Source organism: Onychomys torridus, chromosome 12 (assembly GCF_903995425.1).
Source record: "Onychomys torridus chromosome 12, mOncTor1.1, whole genome shotgun sequence".
Lineage (NCBI taxonomy): Eukaryota > Metazoa > Chordata > Mammalia > Rodentia > Cricetidae > Onychomys > Onychomys torridus.
In genome coordinates this window covers 17348408-17373174 of record NC_050454.1, presented here as the reverse complement: position 1 = coordinate 17373174, position 24767 = coordinate 17348408, and the positions used below count along the sequence as shown (strand labels likewise).

The 24767-nt window shown below is 41.1% G+C and overlaps 1 long non-coding RNA gene across 1 annotated transcript; it reads right to left on the bottom strand.

Annotated features, from left to right (window-relative positions):
- Positions 1–1221: 1221 nt before the first annotated feature.
- On the bottom strand, positions 1222–6247 carry LOC118593773. Its single transcript, XR_004946305.1, has 4 exons — positions 6098–6247; positions 5531–5614; positions 3821–3879; positions 1222–1349 (listed from the first exon to the last, which is right to left on the bottom strand). It is a non-coding gene; the product is annotated as an uncharacterized LOC118593773 (long non-coding RNA).
- Positions 6248–24767: the final 18520 nt, after the last annotated feature.

Sequence of the window (24767 nt, the reverse complement as noted above, 5' to 3'; positions counted from 1 at the left end):
AAAAAAAAAAAAAAGCCAAAAGGGCCTTAGAGGTCATCCAGGCAGCTGTGAGTGCCAACAGACTCTGAGTGATTCATGATTTTCACCAATTTTGGCGTCTGCCTGTGAATTTACACGATGTCACTTCAAAGCTGACAAATGAGCGGCTTGGCTAGAGCGTGGGCTGCTTCCTCCACAGGCGCTAGCCGGTTAATGCCACGAGAACTTCGCTCTCCCCGAGTCAGTGGACTGCAGCACCGGCATCTTCATCCCGTCCGAGCTTCATTTCTCCTTCAGCGCCTCCAGGATTTCTGAGTCACTGTGTTCCTCGCTTCTGCATTCTGTTGCTGACCTGAGTGTTAGCTGGTTTGCTCAGTCTTCCCTCCCCTGCCCAGTCCCAACCCCCATGGTTTCCTCCAATCAGGGAAAAGGGGAAGCAGAAACTAAGTCTTGTGTCTCAGGGTGAAGCGTGAGTGTCTTATCATCTCTTAACTCCAAAGCCTTCTCTCTCTCTCTGGGCTCCAAAGTTCTCTGTTCCCTTCTTCCTCTCCCTAAACAGTACACAGAAAGTACAGGTCGGGGCTGGAGAGCAGGTCAGACATAAAGAAGAACCGTGAAGACTTGGCTCTGAGGAAGCTTAAGTTGGGTGAAGGCTGCATCCTTAAGCAAAGGGGACCCCTTAGTTGTAGAAACAATGATCCAAAGCGGGGCAGGTTACAGACCTTTCCCTTGGACCCGCTTGACTAAAACCCGAGGAAGGAACACACTCCTCAGGAAGATGAACATTGAGAGAAATCAGGGAAGCTATAAAACTGAGATAAGCCAGAACCAGAAGAGATGCATTTCAGGCTAAGGGTCAAGAGAAGTAACTATTAACTAGGCCTGAGCCCAATCTAGAAAAGTTTGAGAATTATAGTTAAATTCTCCATTAAGGGGGTAAACACAATAAACCCTAAATCAGTAGTTTTCAGCACAAGTTTCGCATTGAAATCATCTGGGAGCTTGAAAACACACACACACACACACACACACACACACACACACACACACACACACACCTCCTATTCTTAGAAATTCTAGTTTAATTGGTCCGGGGTGTATTGGTGTCATTGAAGTCTGCCTAGGCAAATCTAATCTAATAGTCAAGACTGAGAGCTACTTTGAAATGAAATAATAATATGTAACAGGGGAACTTCCCAGAAAGTAAGTTTATTTTTCAGTTCTCTGGAGAGATGTAGCAGAAAGGTACTTTGGAATCATTTTAACGCTCTTCTTGAGACAGAAGTTACTCCAGAATTCCAAGGCGGTTTCTTCCAGACTGGCAGGTGTGGAGAGGAGCCCCCTGGAGTCTCAGCTTCACCGGTTGCTGTCTGGAGAAGAGGGGTATAATTAGATTCTTTGTGTAGTGACAATTCAAAAATAAAAGACTGCTCAACCCAAGTTTTAGATTCTCACTGAGAGAAGAGGGCTGGGTGGCACTCAGGGTTCCCTGGAGTCCTGACAGGTTTCTGCCCGGGACTATTTCCTTTGTTTCTGCAGCCCTGTGACTGCAGCTCCAAAACCAACCCTCGTCCACCAAGCTCTTCCTGACCACTCCAGGTAAAATTAATCCAACTTGCGTTCCTAGAGTACTGCATGCATCTTTCTATTTCCTGCACTTGACACACTGTATCACAGTTCTTTGTTTCTCTGTCTTTTTTTCCCCTGCTAGACTGTGGATTTCTGAAAACCCGACTCTGCTTTTCATCTTTATGTAACAAATGTCAAGAGTGCCAGACACATGATAGGTACTGAACAAATATTTATAGAACTGATCAGAAACCCTAGGTTGGGTTTCTAGGTAGCCCCAAATGCTATTTCCTTCACAACACAATTGAAATATGTGTGCGGGTAATGGATGGTAGGGAGGAATGGTGTGACGTCATCCTTCTCTTCACAGTAATACAAAATTTATTTAAATGTAGACTAAATAAGAACATAAAATGCCCAATTCAAAAATTCACTGGGTATGATCGTTTACATCTTGTAGTCCCAGTGCTCAAAAGTCTGAGGCAGGAGGATCGTGGTTGAGGAAACCTGGGTCTATGTACCAAGAGATCTTGTCTGAGAGAGAGAGAGAGAGAGAGATTTTTAAGGACAATGTACGTAGTGTGGAAAAGAAGTGGCTGGAAGTGAGTCTGGGAAGACTGGGAAACTAAAGTTTCACTATAGGAAAAATTTGAACTTTAAGGTGTTGTGGGTCACAGAAGTCACCTAACCAAGGAATGTCAACATTAGATTTTAAATACAGAGAAGGACCAGGCTAGTGGCTTTCTGGCGGCTCATTCATAGCTTGTAAAAGTGAGGAAACCAGAAGACTGGGAGAGAGGTGGAAAATGTGTTCTCTAGTCCTGGTTCCAAATACTAGACATCGACTGTTATAGGCTAAAGAATAACTCCACAGAAATTCATGTGTTCAAGTCCTAAGCCAGTGGTTCTCAGCCTTCCTAATGCTGCGACCCTTTAATACAGGTCCTCATGTTGTGGTGATCCCCAACCATACAATTATTTCGTTGTTATTTCATAACTGTAATTTTGCTACTATGATGCAAATATCTGATATACGACCCCAGAGGGGTCACGACCCATAGGTTGAGAACAGCTGCCCTAAGCTCTCACACCTTGGAATGTAACCCGCTTTGAAGAAGTATAGGAATACTTGAAATGAAGAAAGTTAGAGTGGCCCTGACGCAATGTGGCTCATTTCCTGATATAAAGAGAATGTTATAGCCGGATGGCGGTGGCACACGCCTTTAATCCCAGCACTCAGGAGGCAGAGCTAGGTGGATCTCTGTGAGTTCGAGGCCAGCCAGGTCTACAGAGCGAGATCCAGGACAAGCACCAGAGCTACACAGAGAAACCCTGTCTCAAAAAAACTAACTAACTAAAAAGAGGATGTTAAGACAGACATACAGAAGGAAGACTCTAGAACAGCGGTTCTCAACCTTGTGGGTCTCGACTCCTTTGGGGGTCAAACGACCCTTTCACAGGAGTTGTCTAAGACCATCGGAAAACACAGATGTTTAAGATTCATAACAGTAGCAAAATTACAGTTATGAAGTAACAACAAAAAATATTTTACGGTTGGGGATCACCACAACATGAGGGGCTGTATTGAAGGGCCGCAGCATTAGGGAGGTTGAGAACCACTGCTCTAGAGGAAATTTGACAAGCAAGGAGAAGGGGCACAAGAAATTAACCCTCTGTCTCTTTCATCTTAGACATCCAGCTTCCAGATGTGAAAAAACCTGATTCCTGCTGTTTAACTCATTGTGTCTTTATAAAGCTCGGTTATGGCAGCCCAAGCACACTACACACCAGTAAACATGTAGGACACAACCAAGGTTAAGTTGTATGCTGTCCTCATGTATTAATTTTCATGACCTAAGTCTCTGGGTCTTGGAACAATTTAGGGGCCAAAGAACACATATTTTAATGCATAATATTTGATCAAACTCTAAAATAAAAACACAGGACTGGACAGGCAGCTCAGTGATTAAGAGTATTGGCTGTTCTTGCAGAGGACCTAGGTTTGATTCCCAGCAAACACATGCAGCTCACAGCCATCCATAACTCCAGGTCCAGGAGATATGATGCCCTTTTCTGGACTCTGAGGGCAACAGACACATACAGTAAACAGACAGATATGCAGATAAAACACCCATACACATAAAATGATAAAAAATAATTTTAAAAAGGAAAAATACAGGGTTCTGACAAACAATGTGACTTTCAGGAACCCTTGACCAGGCTGGGGAGATGCCTTAGCAGGAAAGAACAAGGACTATATTAGCCCAATGACCTGAGTTTGATCCCTGGGGTCCACGCAGCAAACTGGATGATTCCGTGATCCCAGAACTTCTACAGTGAGATGAGAAACAGAGACAAGGAGTTAGCCAGAAACTCTTGGGCAAGCCAGCCTGGAGCACTGCACAGAGCAGAGACTAAATTAGGGGGACCCTGTCTTAAGGTGTTGGAAGGTGAGAGCCGACTCCTGATGGTTGTCTTCTACCTCCCCATGTGCTGTGACCCACACGTGTGTGCAAATGTATCATAAAAATCCCCGTAAACAAAGACAGCGATAGTTGTTTATCCATTTTAGATTTTCCTGAATTCATATATTATAAATTGATATTTGTGATTTTTGCCTTCACACACATTCAGCTCCACACACATACATGTATACTTGAGACTATGATCTACTGGAACAATCCCCACTGTACCTCTGATAACTCTGTTGGTGGCAAGTAACTCGCTCCCACTTTGCTTGGGTACATCGCCCACAGAGGTTGTCATGTGACTTAATGAGAACCAATGTACATAGGCTGGCCAATCAGTTTCTCTCTCTATCTCCCCTCCCTCCCTCCAATAAAGAAAGCAAGACATTGAGAATATGGGTAGCTGAGTGGTGTTTAGAGTGGAAACTGAGAATGAGTACAACTCAGGTCCTCCAGTTTGGTTGATTCTTCGACCTCTTGAGCCACAGAGGATCAGCGTCCTGGTTACAGCTCCCACTGACACTCTTACCTGAGTCGTTTTAAGATTTCCCTCCCTTGGCCAGCTCTGCCCTAACACAAAGAACCAAGTGAATCCCAAGGTTGAAACTAAGCTTTAAAACTAAGCCCACAAACAGCCCCTGATAAGCCTTTAAACACATGTCATTCTGTATATCCTTTTTATTCTCCAGAGCAGAGGACAGAGTCTGCACCACAAGATGGGGGCTGAGTGGAGAGAGGAAAACAAAATCAGCAAAGTAACTGCCTCCGTGATTCATATAAAGTTTACTTTGAATTTTCTTAAAATAACACTTTCATTTAAATCTGAGTGAGTGCATATGTATGACTATCGCCATATGCCAAATATACCATAAAAATGGTTAAAGCATTACTCAGAAAAAGAAAGAAAGCAGAGGACATGGAACTGAGGCACCATGCTCCATGATACATGCAGGAACCCAACAGTCTAAAATCTACTCCTACAATAATAAAATATGCACACAAAGAATGAACATTAATTTAAAAAGAGAGACTTTAAATGTCTTTATTTTCCATTCTCTTCAGCTATTTTAAGTATTCTTAACAACCAACCAAAAAGCCATTCTAAACTCATGGCTTTTTAAATAGGGAAGGAAGACTTTGTGGCTTTCTGAATTGCAATCAAATCCTATATGTGAGCATTTCAATCACCCTTAATTCTCTGAAAAGTCTTGGCAATGTGGTTCAGGAGTGTGACTTGTGTTCCTCTTCACTGGTACTCAGTTTTGCCTTGAGCATCGCTTATTGTGGATACTGCCGTGGATTCAGCTTCTTATAAAAGGGATGCTCAGTACTTGGGAGTGCTCTGCATTTGATGGAACTACATTTCTAGGTAGGGTTCTGTGTCCACTACGAGTTGTGAAACTGGGCTCCTGATGTGAGGATGCACACCTGTAAACCCATGGCAAGAAGGACTGTGGGACCACATAGCAAAGATTAAAATATGTGTGAAAATGGGGTTATAAGTTGAGGCCTACCTGGATGTTTGACCTCACTGATCCGCTCTGGCTGCCCCACAGGGTGGCTTCTGACAGGCCTTCATAAGGATAAAAGCCTAGCATCTTTGACAGAGAAAACAATTGGAAATCAAAGGTTAAATGGCCAGTAAAGGGCTAAAAACAGTGAACCCCAGAGACTCAGAGGAAACAAGGAAGTTAGGTGAGGTCCTGGGTATACACAGTCGAGATAAGATGGCTCAGTGTTTAAGTTAAGTTCCTAAAGGCAACTTCCCAAGGCCCAAACTGCAGCTTACTAATTTTCCATTGAGTTTTTTGACCTTTCTAACTCTGAAACACAAGAACAAGAACCATATGGTAATAATGGTACTCCCTCATACTTTTGCTTTGAGAATTAAATATGGTAATATATGTAAAGTGATTTGCATTCCATCTTATGTGTGACAAAAGCTTTTTCTATTGATTCAAGTCTTGCCAATCTAGAAGAGAGGCATGCAGTGAAGGTGGGCATAGGGCTAGAGTGGGAGCATGCAGGGGGCACTGGGCTCAATGAAGCCTGACTGTATTTCACTCTACCTTAATCCCTACCTGTGTCTGGTATAGAGGAAAGCTGTGCCCCTCTGGCTGTGCAGCTGCACCAACACACGATAAAATAAGAAATCTGGAGAGCTAAGAAAGCAAAGAACAGCTGTGCCTTTCTCTTCTGTTCAGCTTATTTTTGCTCCTTGTGAAGGCCACTCCAGCTACTGAGACTGAAAGCAACATCTTTTCCCGTACCCCCACCCCCCCCCCATACCACCAACCCTTCCCCATGCCCTTCTTCCAGTGAGCCAGGAGATCTAAGCAGCAGCTCCTGTGACAGAATATCTGGCAGTCTGGCTCCTGTGTGCTGGCGCCTCTCCATCCCTGCCCATCCCTGTCTCAGTTTTGGCTTCCCTCCTCTGACTTCTCTGCATAGCAGCAGAGGGTGTGCTCACCACTTGGCCCAGTGACTGACAGACCTGCAGCAGCCTGTGTGAAGGAAGCCAGGCTGTGCTTCAGAGCACATTTGGAGGGCATTGCTTCCGGTTACTGATGGCAGCGTTAGGTTTTGCATTTTTTGATCGGTAAATTCTCTGTGATCACTTTTCTCATTAATAATAAAGTTATTATTATTGGTTGTCTTCTTAATGCCCCCCTTCTTCTTTACCACTGTCTTATTTTTTTTTAATTCCCTCCCTTCTTATCTATCTCCTTATTTTTTTCTTGTCAGTAACTGTTTTAATATATTTGGGTATAAAATCCTTTCTAAAATTCAATGTATATGTGAAAATTAATCATGAATCCTTTGTGGGGAGGGTTTCACTTAATAACTGATGAGGCTTCCCAAATGTAGCCTATCAATTCAAAGCCTGTGGATGAGGAAACAAATGTCTTCACCAAACCTACCTATCATATACAAATGATGTAGCCATCAGACTTCCAGACTCTGGGGCCCTCAGTGTGATCACATGCATAGGGACAGATTTGGTGCCCTTCTTGTCACAGTATTACGGTAACTCCAGGTTAAGACCATATAGAGCCATATGAGCACTGTGGCTGGTTGAATCTTCTGTTGTAAGATTTTGCTTAGCAGAGAATTTTACTACTAAATAAAATTTGGAAAACTATCACACTGGATGAACCGGGAGCTCTGGGAGAACCTAGAGGACACATGTCACACTACGTGAATGCAAAATATTCAAGAAAAGCCGTGACAATGCCTTATTAAAAACACAAATAAGAGCTGCCGAGATGGCTTGGGGGTGAAGAGCATATATACACATGGTGTTTTCAGGAGACAGATATGTGCATAGCACCCAGGCCTATTGTTGACTGTGACTGCGGTATTCATAGCATAAGCATTAGACCAGAATTCAGCAGGGGTGCCCCAGAGATTCTGTGGTCCAACGAATCAGCAGAGAGGGAGACATGGTGATTGGCTCTGTACCTCTCCATCCTAATTCAGCATGAGAAACTGTGCCATGACTCTCATGTTTGGGGGTTTGTGCTACACATCCTTTGTTGGCCTGTTTAGTTTTTGTTTTTGGTTTTTGTTTTTGTTTTTTGTTTTTTGTTTTTTCCCCTTGCCTTGTTCCACTTGCTCTCTGTTATTAGGAGGCTGGCTTCTGATAGACCTTGTCAGCTGAATTTCCTTGTCCTCAAGCATTCAACTGAGCCCAGCCAATCAGAGAAGTATCCAGACATTAGAAGGTAGAAGGAAAAAATAGGGTATCAACTCCCCTGACTCCTTCCTTTTGTGGCTGTGGTTTGGTAATGGTTGTTTACATCTACCAGAGTCCACACTTCATATCTGGTAGCCTTCTACTACAGCTGCAGCTCCTTCTAGGTTCTGGTAACCATTCTGCCCCCCTTTGCCATTTCATGTCTAGAGGAAGTGGTACTGCCAGTCTTGAGGAAATCTCACCTTCTTTTGTTGGTTTCCCTTTACCCAGACAAGTCTTTGTGAATAGTCTCTTTATTAAGAAGCTTTATATTCACCCTTTGGGGTTGTCCATCTGTGTTTGGGTTTGCCATGTGAGCACTGTGGCTGACTGAGTCTTTATTGAAAGATTTTGTTTACTAAAAGATTTTACTGCTAAATAAAGTGTGAAAAACCATAACACTGGATGAATGAGGAACATTGTGAGAACCTAGAGAACAAATGTCACACTCTTTGTGAATGCAAAATACTAAAGAAAAGCTATAGCAATGTCTTATTAAAAACAAAACCAGAGCTACAGAGATAGCTCAATGGGGAAGAGCATATAGAGCATATACTACTTCTGCAGAGGACCCAGGTTTGGTTCCCAGTACCCATATGAAGATATTCACAGTTGCCTATAACTAACTCCAGTTCCAAGGGATCCAGTGCCCTCTTCTGGCCTCTGTGTGTACCTGCACTAATGTGCACATACCCACACAGAGACATAATTTTAAAAATGAAACAAATGTTTAACAACAACTACTACATCGAATTAAGTATTTTTACCAGACATTTTAAAGTTTCTACTGGGAAATAAATATTATCTAGCACTACATTTAGTATCTAAAAAGGTACATATTCTTCTAAATTTTAACCATTTAGCTCCACAAAATGAATGCCTGAACAGGTAAAGTCTACCAAAATGTCTCTTAGTCAGTTTGTTCTGCTTATGCCCCCTTTCCTTCTGCTGGGAAGCCTCCTGATTCCTATTCAATTTATCTTCTAAGGCAACCAGAGCTCCTTCCATTGATTTTTATCTCATCAAAGGTGGACCGGGAAATTGGCTTGATGTGCTACAGCAGGAAGTATGAAAATTTGGAATTATGTCTAAAACTAAGGGTTTGTGATGGAGGACACATGATATTGAGTGGAAGAATTTTGGAAAAAGAAACCAGAGCTTTCTGAATCAATGGAGAGACAGCTTTTATAGGATACTTGCAATTCTAAACAACTAAGGCTTCTAACTTACTGCAGATGGCCATTGCATGGTTTCTATAGACCCACGGAGAAAAATTGTTCAAACAAGAGATACAACAGGATCCTACTTGTGGGAACTACAGTTGCTGGTAGTTCACTGGAATACCATTTCTTAGAGTATGGAACACACACACACACACACACACACACACACACACACACACACACACCACCCTGCCAACCAGAACCACCAGCAGTACTTGGGAACATGGTTAGAAATGCAATTTCTTGGTCCTTACCACAAACCTAATACATCAGAAAGTCCAAGGTAATCTCCATTTTAGTAAGTCCTCCAGAGCTTAAGATACATAGCAAAGTTTGAGAACAGCTCACCAGAACATGGGGATTCTAATCTAGGCTCCATGGGAAAGCATGCAGTAATTTATTAGTGATGTCTACAATGAACACGAGAAGCAGAGATAATAGCAGAGATAATAGTCATGTATTTGGGATTTCTCTTCTAGACCGAGTAGATGGACACATGGCAAACAAATGTACAGTTACTAAAAAATTTGGAAGAATAGAAAGAACAGCTGGTCAGAGAAAATACCAAGAGTTAAAAGGAATGGTGTCTAGGAGTTGACAGAGAACCCAGTGTCTCTCTGTAAACAGGAGAGGGGGGCAGTCACTTGGAAAAATGTGAGTTTTTAAATATGAGTTTTTACTTTACATTTGGAAAAATGAATAGACGATAAATACAATGCTTATTGTGACATACAAACACTAACCCCCAAATATCCAGAGCTTGTTTTTCTCTTGTTCCATTATGTTTTTCAGCGGACTTTATGCATCTTTTTGTACAGAATCTGTGTGAGAGGTGAAGAAGTGGATTGAAAAGGATCCAGAAAAAGAAATTGTCATACGGGAAGACAGAGGGGCCAGAGGATGAAACAATAGGTCTAAATGCTGAAAGAAATGGACTGGCTTAGAGGATGTTTTGAGGTCTGAGGGTCATTTGGAGTAGAATTAAGAAGGCTAAAGGTGTACAGAGTGATGGAAAAGAAAAGTTTAAGGACCTTTGCTATGTGTTGGGATAAAATCCACACTCACTATTGTTGAGAGACTTCTGCAAAGATTATATTAAAATTTAGGTTTTTTTTTTTTAAATCCCCACTCTTATTATTTCAGTTGTTAAACAAATGTTTCTTTCTGCGGTGCCATGGTAAAATTGAGCTCCATTTTTTCTTGTATATTTATTTGCTTGTTTGTTTGTATTCCACATTCTTCTGAGTGGTCTTCCCTTAAGTTGACAAGCACAACAACACTAATAGCTTGTATTTTTCTAAAAACTTTTAATTATAGAACTTTTTAATGCATCACTTTTTTTTTCTTTTAAAATATTATGGTGAGGCAGACAGAGATGACATTAGTTCCCTCATTTTCCAGACGAGGACTGAATCTTTATGAAGTTTTATTTTACAACTAGCAAATGGTAAATTTTAAATTCAATCTTGAATCTCCTTATTCCAAATTCATCATTCTCTTTATTAATGCAGTTGAAGAAAATGGTTACTGCAAGGGGCCAAGTCTCCTATTGCCTATTGTTAAAAGTAATTTGTTTTAAATTCTGAACTTTCACGATGTTCCATAAATTATGGTTATGTGAAAGTAAAGAATTAGGGTTTCATCTGAAAGTTGATATTATTAAAGAAACCAATTTTACCTGTTGCTACTAACTGACTATCACAGATTAGCTTTATAATTTTACTTTGGCTCACAGTACTCAGGGGTCTAAGGTTAGGGGCCATAGCTGCTGATGGTCTTATTAACTGAGTCATGGGGTGGCACAGGATTTTTAGACTGGGAATGTGTGGGTGTGCATGTCCTCTGGTCTCCCTCCTTTTTGGAAAGGCATCAGGATTGCATCATGGGGGTACCATAATCACTGTTATCTAATTCCAATCATTTCCCAAAGACCCAAATCATATTGCTGTAGACACATTTTAAGAATCTAAATTTCAAACACATGAAACCTTAAGGGACATACCTCAAACTATGTCCAAACCATAGCATCTAGGTAGAAAAGCTGTTTTTCATACTAGATTTTGGCTCAGTGGCAGATTGAGAGCTAAACCTACTGTTGTACCATCATCCAGCTTCAGACGGTTTAAGAATCTCTTGGCGAGGATTACGAGAGCTCTGAGAAGCAATGCACACATCTTCAGACAGCAGATGCAGATAGAATGGGACAGAGGGCAGATGTATCAAAGACTCACAAACCCAGGCTTTGTGAGGTATTGCTTTAATCTTCTTGTGCTCTCTCTCTCTCTCTGGTTCCCTTTTTATTCCTCCTATTGAACAAACTGTGTGTAAGTAACATCCTCCCTAAACCATACCAAAATGAATGAAGGAAAAGGAGTTTCCTCCTCCCTGGGTTGGACTTCTCCCTGTAGCTCTCACAGGATTCCAAATGGTTTGTCAATGCAAAGGTGAGTAGGAGAGAACACTGGTGGTGTGGGCAGTCGGCTCTTCTCATCCAGAGTTCCTTCTTCATTGGATGAAATGTGGGGAGATTGCAATACTTTATTTCTGTTTTTAATTTCCTCTCAGGGAGAAAGATAATAGCCATGAAAAGAAGATTGGTACACGATTTGTAGTAGAAATGAGAGGAAAGGAGAAAAAGTTAAGCATTATTTTCTAAGGTTCTGAGAGATGGCTTAGGGGTTTAAGATGAATAGCTGCTCTTCCAGAGGACCTGGGTTTGATTCCCACAGCAGCTCATCGCTGTTGGTAACTCCAGTCCTAGGCACCTGACATCCTCTTCTGACCTCTGTGGGCACTGCACACATTATACAGAGGTATGTACAGGAGGGACGTCCATACACATGAACAATTTAATTAACATACATTTAAAAAAAGAAAGCATTGTTTTCTAAGCACAGAATTAGAATGAAAACGTTGATCCAAGTGTGGTGCCACGGATCCTTCAGCACTCTGAAGGCAAAGCAGGGGGATCAAGAGTTCAACACCATCATGAGTTTGAGACCAACATGGAACACATTACCCCTGTCTCAAAAACAAAACAAAACAAAACAAAAACAAAAACAAAAAACCAAAGAACCTTAAAAAAATTTAAAAAAATTGTTTCCAAAATAATGTCTTTTTTCTACTGCTATCTGGTCTTTGCATTTCTAAAATTTAAAAGAACTGTGTGTGTGTGTGTGTGTGTGTGTGTGTGTAAAAGAGAGAGAGAGGGAGAGAAAGAGAGAGACAGAGAGAGAGAGGGAGGGAGGGAAAGAGAGAGAGAGAGAGAGAGAGAGAGAGAGAGAGAGAGAGAGAGAGAGAGAGAGAGGAGGGGGCTCTGCAGAATGTCAATTGATAGATAACACAGTATAGATCTCAAATACAAAAGAAAAATAAATATTCTAAAATACGCTTCCATTTTCCTAAGCTGAAAGAAGGAACTAGGGCTTTTTTTACTTACAGATTTCTAAATGAAAAGTTGGGAAGTTTTCTAATTCTGCTGATTAGGCCTTGAAGCCTAGGGGTACATGGCAGTTATAATAAACATCTCCCCCTTAGGGACTAGACTCAAGAAGCACATTGCCCTCATTTTTCAAACATAATAGGAGAAAGTTGAGAAAGGAAGAGCGAGACTTCTTCCTGATCCATCAGAACACTGAAACACTATTATTGGTACATGAGAACATATACAAATGAGAACACTAGACTGTATTCACCCACATTACTGTATTTCCCTACCCACTGAAGTCTTATTTATCTGGTATTATTGTTTAATCTCCTGTTCAACTTTGACAGTGAAATAAGTTTACAGAACTAAAAAATGGTTCATATTTAATTCTGTGGAGACCCATAAGCCCATTGTTCTAGGCTGTGGATTGACACTTATATGCAAACTAGCTAATTATCTGTATTTTCTTTGTTTTCTTTACAGTGGAATGTTAAAACCACTTTCTTCTCTGTGTTCTTTTAAGAATAAAGATGCTCGTGAGGAAAAAGGGGTTTGCATATACTGTCCAACAAAATATTCTGGTATGGTGCTGCTAGGATATCAAGGCATTTTTTTTTCTGCAGATTTTGTTGTTGTTGTTGTTTTGTGTTTTGTTTTGTTTTGTTTTGACAGGGTCTCAACACGTAGCTCTGACTGGTCTGGAACTTACTATACAGGCCAGGTGGGCTCGAATTCAGAGATCTACTTGCCTCTGCCTCTTATCATGCCTAGCTTATTTTGTTTTCTGAGGCAAGATTTCATGTGCTCAGACTGGCCTAGAACTCACTATGTAGCTAAAAGTGGCTTTGAACTCCCCATCTTCCTGCTTCTACCTCCAAAGTGCTGGACTTTGCTTTGGCCTCCTTTGACTTGGGCGTGCATTATTATGCCTGGGATCCAACTCTTTTATACATAAGGAACACGTGGTAGTTCCTTTGGCAGAGATTTTCGTTATGGATATAAAAGAGAAGGAACCACACAAAGGCAAGGGAGGTTTCTTTTCCAATTTTCCTTGCACCAGATGTTCTTTCTCCTGTGGCTGCTTCAGCCAAGCGAACAGAGAGGCAGCCAATTAACTTTCTTGAGTAACCAAATATTTAAAACAATTGAACACACAGAAACCTTTTAGTGGCCTTCATTTGTAGGCAAGGCAACCACAAAGAATCAATAAACAAATTGACCAAGCACTTGAAAGTAGGTGTTTGTCACAAGGCTATGTCACTAAATGATAATCATCTGACGTAGCCCTGAGTTCATCAAACAGTGGGTGGCTTTTTAAAAAATTTTATTTATTTATTATGTATAGAGAAGAGGGTGCCAGATTTCATTACAGATGGTTGTGAGCCACCATGTGGTTGCTGAGAATTGAACTCGGGACCTCTGGAAGAGCAGTCAGTGCTCTTAACCTCTGAGCCATCTCTCCAGCTCCACTGGGTGGCTTTTGCTTCCTATATCCAGGCTTTGTGACCTCCCAGGGTTTTAGAAAAGTCCAACCCAATTAGTTGACTTGGTCCCAAATCACATTTGTCCTTGGCTGCTCTCTAACCCTGGGGTTCTATCTGTTTGCTTCTTGTTTCCTACATAAATCATTGGCTGAGCTCTCTGCCGCCACCGGTCTCTCCAGATCTCATGTTCTTGGAAGTTTAAGTATGTGTTTCTCATGGATGACAAACTACCAGAAATTGTGTGGCCTGAACAACAGAAATCAATGACCTCAGAATTCTGGAGGCTGGAAGCTCAAGTATCTGGTGTCACAAGGGCTGAGTCTCTCTGAAGGCTGAGCCTCACTTCTCTTCTACCTTCTGGGTTGCTTCCTATCTTTGGTGTTCTTTGGCTTATAGAGGCAACATTTGGATTGCCTTCAGCGTCACAGGCATTTCAAATATTAGATTTCAAATATTAGATTACATGTGAGATACTGGAGGTTCAGATTTGAACATATCAATGTGTGATTCAACCTATAACTGCTTATTAACTCTCCCCCAACACACTCCTTTTGGAAGACTGGGGAAATTTTGTTTTGTTTTGCTTTGTTATTACCTGGTATTCGAGCAGACCTCATGTGGCCACAGAGTCTCTAGAAGTGGAAGAAAGAGGTAAAGGAAGGAATTAATGCAGGAGGGTCTAAGGGAAGCCATGTTGCAGGCTTAGAAGGTAAAAAGAAGGGGAAGTGAGCCAACATTGGCAGGTGGTCTCTGTAGCTAGGAGAGGCAAGACTGGATTTTCTCCCAGAGCTTCCAGAAAGCAATGCACTCTAACAGCATCTTGATTTGGGCCCAGTGAGACCTATACTGGACTTTTGAACTATGAAATTTTAGTACATAAATTCTAATTTGTTTAAAGATTCTAGTTTTGTGGTCATTCCTTATGAAAGCAATAGAAAACTAAGATGTGTTAAAAGTTAAAATCTCTTGTATATGGTCGGCCTTGAAAGGTTTTCCTCGTCTTTTGATCCCAGACCTCGTCCAATTAACCATTCTACCGCCATTTCAGACCTCAGAATTAACATACATTGTGTAAAGAATAATGTTGTGGAGTCATGTGGGTGTTGAATCAGGTAGAACTACAGAATCTGGTTCTGCTATTTCCTGGCTGTGCGACCTTAGAGAAATCACCCAACCTTTCTGAGCTTTAGTTACCTTCCCCTTAGCTATAAGAATGGGGCTAATAAGACTTACCTTTGAGCTGGAGAGATAGCTCAGCAGTTAAGAACACTTGCTGCTGTTCCAGAGGACCTGAGCTTGGTTCCTAACACCCATGTCAGGTGGCTCACAACCTCCCGTAACTTCAGCTCCAAGATATCTGATGCCCTCTTCTGGTCTCTGTGGGCACCCACATGTCTGGCACATACTTAGACACACAGAGACATATAAATAATAAAATAAATCTTTAAAAAAGGACTTAGTTCTTGCTGTGAAGATCCATGATAAGAGCAGTTAATGCAGCTAACACAATGCATTGCACACATTAAGGGGCAATAAGTTTGAGATTCTTAGAACCACCATTTCAATTTTCCACTATATGCCTGTCACTTTAAAGAAAGGCTTACATGGGATTCAGAATATAAGCTAGTAATGGGATTTTAAAAAGAAGAATCATTGAGAATTTATATCTTACAGTACTTACTGCTGACTGGATAAACATCTAGAAAAAAAAGAACAACCCATAAAACCACAAGACGACACTCAAATCACACACACACACACACCCCAAATAAAAATGTAGTGATTTGGGGATGAGAGAGACCATTAGAGACAGTACTCAGCATACTGAGTTAATTGTGAGCCACTGGTTATTCTGCAGTAGATAATAGAAAGACATTTGCTGGACTGAACAATGATGTATAATAAGTAACTTGAAAGCAGTTTGGGAGATCATATCCATGTATTCTTTTCTCTTCAAAAGGCTTTATATTCATTATCCGTCATAATGAAGTTGAAAGCCTCAAAAAGAGTTTTCAGAAAAATTTAAATCAGCTGAGTCAGCACAAGGCCACCTCACCGCAATGAAAGCCTCAGCGGTCCCGTGATCTCATAGGAGGAGCCATGGTGCTTGCCCTGTGCCTTCCCTGCTGCGAGCCAGGAGCCTCATCCGGCTGGCATTACTGACCACTGCCTGCATAGCTGCCAAGATGCTGTAGGTAGTGGTGATTGCCAACAGCGGCCATGCTACGGCAGCAGCCCAGTGGCTACTCTGCAGTCAGCGCCGGCAGCCAACTCCTGTATTACCCCAAATCCTCCTGGTGGGCCGCTTGGGACTGTTGAAGAGATACCCCCTGTAGATGATCCCCAAAGCTGAAGAGTTACTGTATCTGGTTTGAATAATGCATTTGTCTACTAAATGATGACAATGAAAACAGCTCAAAATCCACGGTGAGCCTCAGAAATGGCTTTCTGATTGTAAGAACCGAGGAAGAAAAGTAAAATAATTTGAGTAAGAAACAGGAGCGATTCGCTAATTCCTATTGCTGAAAGCCTCCCAGATGGCAAGAAAAAAATGGGAATATATGAGATTAGTCCTAAGGTCGGTCACCTTTTATAGTACCGAAAAACAAGCACCGTGATAGCGGTAGAGACAGATGGGCTTCAATAGCTAAGCCAGTTGAAGAGGTCAAAAATGATGGCTAGGTGTGAAGTCAGAGCGTCAATACCAGACAAGAGTCTGCAGAAGGCAGAAGGACACCCAGGAAGGATGGGAGTGGAGTACCGAGAAGAAACATAGTTCCATCCTAAGGAGGAGGCAGATGTGGTGTTAAGAGGTTGGAAACCAGTGCGTGGCAGCAATATACATACAGAGCAGTGAAGTAAACAGGATTTATGAGAAGGCTGGAAGGTGCTAGTTGTGCTGAAGGAGAGAGGGATGAAGAAACAGAGGCAAACAATATGATATCCCTCAGGACCACAGATGAGGGAAGGGCCAGGGAGACATATCATGCAGTTTCTCAACCCAGGAGGCCGTTCACTTTCAATGATCAGCTTGTGGGCATGGCCTGATTTCCACAGCGTCAGCCAGGATCTTCAGACGGTCGGTTCTCCACCGTTTCTAAAATGGTCGGGGCTGGCCAGGTGGACAGCAGTGTGAGTCTTGGCAAACAGCATCTTTGTGATTTGATATTACAAAAGCAGAATGTCTTCAGGGGGTAGGTCCCAGAGCCCGATCTGGGATTCTGCCAAACAGGTATGTCCAGAAATATGACGGCAATGCCTTTGCTCAGCAAGACGGTTGGCGCATCCTGCTTCTTGTCTGATGAAGATGTTCCTGCTTCTTTAGCCAGGGAGAAAATTAAACAATCACTCCAAACCCAAATGTTACCGGATTTTTGGATGAGGCAGAAAAAGTTGTTTTAATTTGGGCAATTCTGTAATTTTTAGAAGTCTATGGAATAAGAAAAATACAATATCAGGTGCCCAGAGTCACTTGGGAATTTCCTAATTCATCTCGGTTATTGACTTATGTAATGACTTCTGCCAAATGGCCTTGGACAAGAAGTCCAAGTCCCAGCATGCATTTATAATTCCAAATAGAATATATTGTTGTGATGGCTTTTTCTGTAGGTTAGAAACATACTAACCTCATTCTCAAGACTAAAACCTTGGAGTTACAAATATCAGAAGCATCGACTCCAGTTTACTTAGGTGCAGAAGCAAGTATAGACATTGCTGAAATACAGATGAAAATCTGAAACGAAACCCACATCTAACCAGAAGTCACATTATTTCAACTCTGCCTCCTAAATCTTCCCAAATCAGTCTTCGTTCCCCTGCCTCACTGTGACATTACCCCAGTTTCCTTTATGATTGAAATAATAATTAAACAATTTGTGGTCTTATTTTCCCTCATTTCTTTCGATTTTTTTCCACATTGTTTGGATTATTATTTTTTTAAACACTTAACCTAGTCATTTCACTTTCCTGAATGTAATGGTTGGGGATGTGATTCAGTGGTATAGCACCTGCCTGGTCTTTAAAATCTCTAATGGCATCTTTGTTTGTTTGTTTGTTTGTTTTTTGCTATAGAGCCGAGCTTCCTTAAAAGGATTTGCAGAGATGTTTACCTGTCATCTGCTTCACCAGCTTGAATTTTATATTCCATCCTCACTAACTGACCTTCAGCTCCTGGTTGCCACATTCTCACCTCTGCAGTTTCATGCTCTCACCTTGGTTTCTTCTGCTCGGTCGTCTCTGTAACTTTGCTCATTACCTGTTTTCCACTTTCTCCTCCTTCCAATTTTATGACTAAGTTCAACTCACCTCTCAGGTTTGAACACATGTCACTTCTGCTCAGCCCAGTACATGTATCTCTTCCACCCTTTCATGCTTGGCCAGTAGCCTGGACCACATTTCCCAGCCTCCATTGCAGTTAGTTATGACCATGTGACTCAGTCACATGCGTGACTTCTCCCATTTAAAAAACAAAAACAAAAGCAAAACAAACAAAAAACAAAAACCTGCCATAAATCAAGTTTTATTTCCCCATCTGTCCATTGAACGGAAAGAATTCAGAAGGCTTCAAGGAACACAAAACCCTAAAATGGAGGCATTAGGAACTTTTATTTGACTGAAACCTGAGCAGAAAATAAGTCATTGGTGGGTGGAGCTGCAGAAATAGGGTGTGCTTGTTTCATGGTTGGCATTGATTTCCTTCAGCAGCATGAGGTCTTAGCTTCTAAGTTCCTCTGGGAAAACTTGGCTTAATAGTAGCTGTCCTAGCCGGGTGTTGGTGGTGCAGGTGAATCTCTGTGAGTCTGAGGCCAGTCTGGGCTACGGAGTGAGTTCCAGGAAAGGCACAAAGCTACACAGAGAAACCCTGTCTCAATAAATAAATAAATAAATGAATGAATGAATGAATGAATGAATGAATAAATAAATAAATAAATAAATAAATAAATAAATAAATAAAAGAAGTAGCTGTCCTTTCAATTTTCCTGTAAGCCTGCCCAGTAAGGACAGGGACCCCTATCTTACCATTTTCTCTTTAGTTCTTGTGAGTGTTTGTTCACAGTGAGTACACATGAAAGTATCTGCCCAGTGTTGAACCCAGTTTCTTATGTATCTTGAAACTTGGGTAAGCACATATGATTTCATTTGGGCAAACACATTTAACTTCTTAACTGGACAGAGTGCAAATTATGAAAAACTAGCAAGCCCTTACATCCAAGCAACCAAACAACTTAAAAGACCAAATCAGCATTTTTGAGCAAGAAAAGAGATAGAAATTCCCAACACGCCCCAATGGTTGGGCATGGTGGCAGGACACCTAGTCATTTTCACCCAGTCATTTCTGGATCAAATGTTTTTGTGTGACCCAGGAACGCATGGCCACATGATTGAGTAAAGCACGCAGCGCAATCATGTATTCTATGAGCATGCATGGAATAGCCACGTGGGCCTGTGTGTGCAGGCACCGTGATTACCTGGCCCCCTTCACACACACCTATTTTCCCACAGGCCTGGGCACGTCTGTCCCTCTCTCCTCATCTTAATAAAACTCTTGTTAGTGGATTCTGTCGTGTTTTGTGAATTTTCCTTACAGGGTAAGAGCGCTGTTAAAAACTAACAAAATGTATTATAAAAGTGAGGTTTTTCTCTCACTTTGGCATGCTAGCTGGCCTGCCATTTGGTTTTCTTAAGAATAGAAACAACGATAAAGGTACCTGTCATCTGGTATGTCAAGAAGCTTTGAAAAGAAAGACCTCTGATTTTTCTCAAGGCTGTGGAACTCTCAGCATTCCAAAGTGTCCAATAACAGTTGAAGCACTCTGTTGTAAAACCACAATGAATGGCCATTGACTTCCGAGAAAAATGCCGTCAAAAGAACTTTTCATTTTCATCGTTAATACCAGGCAATTTATAGTTCTTAAACTGAATCTCTGGATTCCCTGGTAATTGGGGTTCCATGAACTTAAGAGTGGCCATTAAAAATTAACTTACAGAAAGCAGAAAGGGGCTGACAACATATACATGGAGGGAACACAAACTAGAGTATTGTCTACGTGAATACGGAGCCTTCCTTCTGTTATTTCATGGATCCCTCCCAACTACAAGTTACCCTTTCCATTTTCACTAACATCAATTACGCCACAGGGAGGAGAGGATAGGACAGAATGGTGTTTATAATCTGCCATGCTTCTGCTATTTCTTTTATTTAAGAACTTATCAGATTTTTGCCTCTGCAGGAATGCAGAGAGCCTGGTCTCAGGTGGCTATTTAAGGAACACGTGGTTAGCTGCCTGCTCTCAGTCCTTGTTTCTTCCTTGATGCTTTGCGCATGTCCACTGCTAGATGATGCAGCACAGTTGATAAGCTAGCCTAACCATGATGTCTCTCCTCCCCTCCCCTTCTTCCCCCTCTCCTCTCTGCTCCTTTCCTTTTCTTTCCTTCTCTGTTTTCAGTTTGTGGCAGACATGAGGCCTGATTCTATCCAATGAAGCCCAAGATGAAATCTGTTGAATTTGATGGGATTACTTGGGAACTTTTGTTTTCTTGATTTTTTTTTTTTTAAGAAAGGGGTGACATATGTTGTTGTCATGATTCTCCCCTCTTACTCTGTTTTACTTTGGGTCCAGAGCTTTAGCAGCCATTTTTCTACCATGAGGTGATAAATGCAAAGATAAAACCCAGTACTTTTTGGATGATAGAGCAGAAGAATAGAAACAGCAAGGGTCTTTGACATTATTGAATATTTGAACTGATACCAACACAGATAAGCATTTATAATTTACTCATAATGTGAATAAAATAAGTCTCTGTTTGTTTGGGCCTTTCTTAGTTAAATTTCAGAAACAACAACAAAACTCACAAAATGACAACAAGAGCAACAAAAACAGAAAACCGTGGCTAATGCATACAGAGAAAGAGCAGGGGAACGTGTTGAAACATAACCAAAACTCACCCCAGATTGCAATTCATGCCTTCTCATTGGCTGAAAACAAAACATAACAGTCTAAAACCCAAGACCTCTGTGTATTTGAGCATTGGAATTAATGTTAGAACTTTGAAAATGGGAATGATGGGTACAAACTACATAGTTGAGAAATGTTGCTACAATTACTTTCTTAAAAAGCTGAGGGTTCTTTGAAATGTGTTTTAGGTAAAATTGGCTACAAGAGCCTAGATTTGTTTATTAGATGAGACAGACAGATAGATATTATTCTCATGTGGGATTTTTCTTTAATTACTTGTGATTAAGAACAGGATTGGTCATTAAGTCCTACTCATGGTCATGCCCACAGTTCACACCACACAGGTAGATCTGGCTATGGGGCTAAAGAAGCAAAGCACCAGCAGACATTCCTCCAGAAAGTTATCCTACCAATACACTTACAGAAATGGAAGATTTTTTTTGGTTAATTATTAATTCCCTGAGGGTTGGAATACAGGGTTCACCTCATCAAATTAAAGTCAGTATTAGAAGCTGGGCTAGCTGGGCCAATAAGATGGCTCAGCAGGTAAACGTGCTTGCTGCTGAGATCTACAACCAGAGTTCCATCCCCAGGACCCACCTGGGAGAAGGAGAGGACCAACTCCTGTGAGCTGTCCACTGTCTTAGTTACTTTCCAATTGCTATGAAGAGACAAGCAACTTAGAGAAGAAAGTTCATTAGCGCTTACAGTTTCAGAGGTTGAGTTCATGACCATCATGGCAGGGAGCATGGCAGCAGACAGGCAGGCATGGTGATGGAGCAGTAGCTGAGAACGTACATCTACTTTGTAAGCAAGACGGGGTGGGAGGGGGTGGAGAGAGAGAGAGAACTGGGAATGGTAGAGCTTTTTGAAACTTCAAAGCCCCCATGACGTAACTCTACCAAAGCTGTGCCTCCTAATCCTTCCTAAGCAGTTCCACCAACTAGGGACCAAAAATGTATAAGCCTATGTAGGTTATTCTCATTCAAATCACCACATTCTATTACTTTCTCATTTGCAGCATATCATGTGAATGTTCACACACACACACACACACACACACACACACACACACACACACGCAAATAAGTAAGTAAGTAAGTAAATAACTATAATTTTGGAAACAAAAGTAAAAAAATAATAATAAAAATAAAATCTTGAGCTCACGGAACCACTGAGTTTGCATATGAAGAAAATTTGGATTTGAGGTCAGTACCCTGACCATAAGCTCACTAGCTCACTGACCTGGGAAAGGCTTCTCTCCTCTTCAGTTTTTGTGGTTGTGCAATGAAAAAACAAACCAAACCAAAAAGAAAAAAATTTTTTTTCCTGTTCTTCTACAGTCTTTGTGAGGCAGAGATCAGGTAATGTGTGTGAGTTTGTTTCTTGTTTTGTTTCCACGCTGTTAACTGTCAATGTGAATGCTAATTTGTAAGGGGACAGTGATGACAGGAGATAGCACTTCCTGTGCCTGTCATGGCACCTGATGGTAACCAGGAATCACTGAGCCCTCCTCATTACCTCCCTCCACATATCATGGCTGACTCCTGAGCACTGTCCTCCTCTAACACTCATAGGTGGGGTCAGGGGGCAGACAGGAGTCTAGGGTGCAATTGCCACAGTCACAGCAGTGCTATTAAGTGGCATATTCTTGCTAACCCCTCAGCGTTTCTGCCAACGCGAGGCATGCTTTTCAGTTCACAGACTCCTGTCACTTTCTGTTAGAGGCTGAGAAAGGTCTAAAAGCCTTTCTGTGGTTTTGCAAAGAAAACACGGAAAATCCAATGTGTACAGTTTCATAATGGCCTAACACTTATTCTTTTAAAATATACTTAGTATATGGATATGTAAAAATGTATAACAATTTGTGATGAATAGTCACATGCCAACCATTCATTGTTTTTTTTTTTTTTTTAAAGGAGAAGAAATATCAGCAATATATAAATACTTTGGGTTCCTCCTGCCTGCAATCCAGGTAGGGAACATCTTGAATTTTATTATTTGTCCTATAATGCATTTCTTTGTAATTTTGTCTACTGACAAACATTGATTTTTTTTTAAAAAAAAGATCAGCTTTTACCAGATACATCATTATTCTAGATCTCAGTATCCCTTCATACTCTTCTCTTAAAATTTCTTCCCTTTAAAATGGTAAATTTTTCATTGTTATACACGGTTTTGACATCTTCAGCACTCAGTCTGGGGCTACATATATCCTATAGACATCTAATATATATACGTCAGTCCTCATCTTTATCCGCATGGGATGTCTCCGGAGCCACTCCTCCTCCTCCTCTTTATTTGCATTAGCATGTGGACTTCTTGTTCCCACCAAGTGAGTCAGTGGAGACAGAACGGATGGCAATACCTCCTGGGAAAAAAATGACATACTGTCTTACAAAGTTGCAAAAAGCACCAGTTTGAGTCAGCGCTGAAAAAAAGAAAGAAAGAAAGAAAGAAAGAAAGAAAGAAAGAAAGAAAGAAAGAAAGCTCATATAAAAGTCTAGATTTCTGACTTCTTTCAAAAAATAGAAAACACTGATAACACAGAGCCCACATTCCATCATGGCAACACTCCACGTAAACCAAGCAGCAGCTGCCTGTCCCAGATGGGCACTCTCCATGTTGCCATATTTCTATGATCCTTTTTTCTCCCTGGGATTAAGGGCTACATCAGTTTGCATTTATTATACCGGACTGCTGGTAAGGTAAAAGCATTTTCTTTATCTGCACCAATAATATAAACTGTGTTAAAACAATAACAAAAATCAATCAAAAGGGCAATACCTGCTCTGAAGTACCCTCAAACGAGCACCTCCCAGTCACAAGCTGAAGTGTTCTCATTCTCTTACCAAGCAGATTGCTGCCTCCCATCCTCTGCTGTAGAAACTTACTCTGGTTACCATCACCTCAAGCCCCGCCCACCAACCGGCAGCCTTTTTCCTTGTCTAGACTCATCTCAAGGTGATGAGAATGAAAACCAGAAAGAAAAGGAAAGGATGAATGTCAAAAGACTCTCAACTTAAAATTATACCTTTGAATTTAGGAGTGAGGCACAGACATTCACACCAAGCTGATAGCATTATTTGCAGAACAATTTCATGGAGAGAGGGTTTTTTGTTTGTTTGTTTTTTGTTTTTTTAATATGTGGTATAAAGCATTTTAGTAAGATTAAGATGTCTGCATCTCATTTCAAGCCAATCTCAAGATGTTGGATGGATGAAGGATAAACTCTAACCTTGGAAATTATATTAAGAGATAAACCCACAATGACAGACAGAAGCACTTGGTAGACTAATAGATAATGTTTAAAAGGCGGGTGGTGTGGGCGGGCAAGCGAAGTTATTGCTAGTCTTCTGTTATCAGCACTTATAGAAGAGAGTTACTGTGTGTCAGGCCTGTCAGATAAATACAAGAACTCCAGTTTCAAGTACTATGCTGTCTATGCAGAATAGGTATAAATTATCTGGATTTTACATCAATTATTTACAAGAACCTTCTAATTATTATTTTGGGTATAGTGTCTCAGTTAGCAGACGTGATGTCTGAACATCTGATTTACAAACAGCTGTTAACTTTGGAGTGTTTTCTCAATATTACTCACAACCATCACCACAGATCATTCTTCCCATATGTGACACTCCTGCTCTTTGTTATTCTCCTGGAGGTCACATGAGAAGTGACGTATGGAGCTAGCAAACAAAATGTCTGACTACATCAAATTTAGCTTGGGTATCTATCCCCACCTTCTGCTTCTTCCCTAGGTCCCTCAGCCATCTCTGTCAAGGAAAGAAACTGAATAGGGCCAAGGCTGTCTTGTTTTTGTTTATGCTTTTTAAAACATGGAAGAATTGCTTTTCCTTTAAAGATAATGCTACAGCTATAGCTCCATATATTTGGAATAGCACTACAATCAAGCATAGTT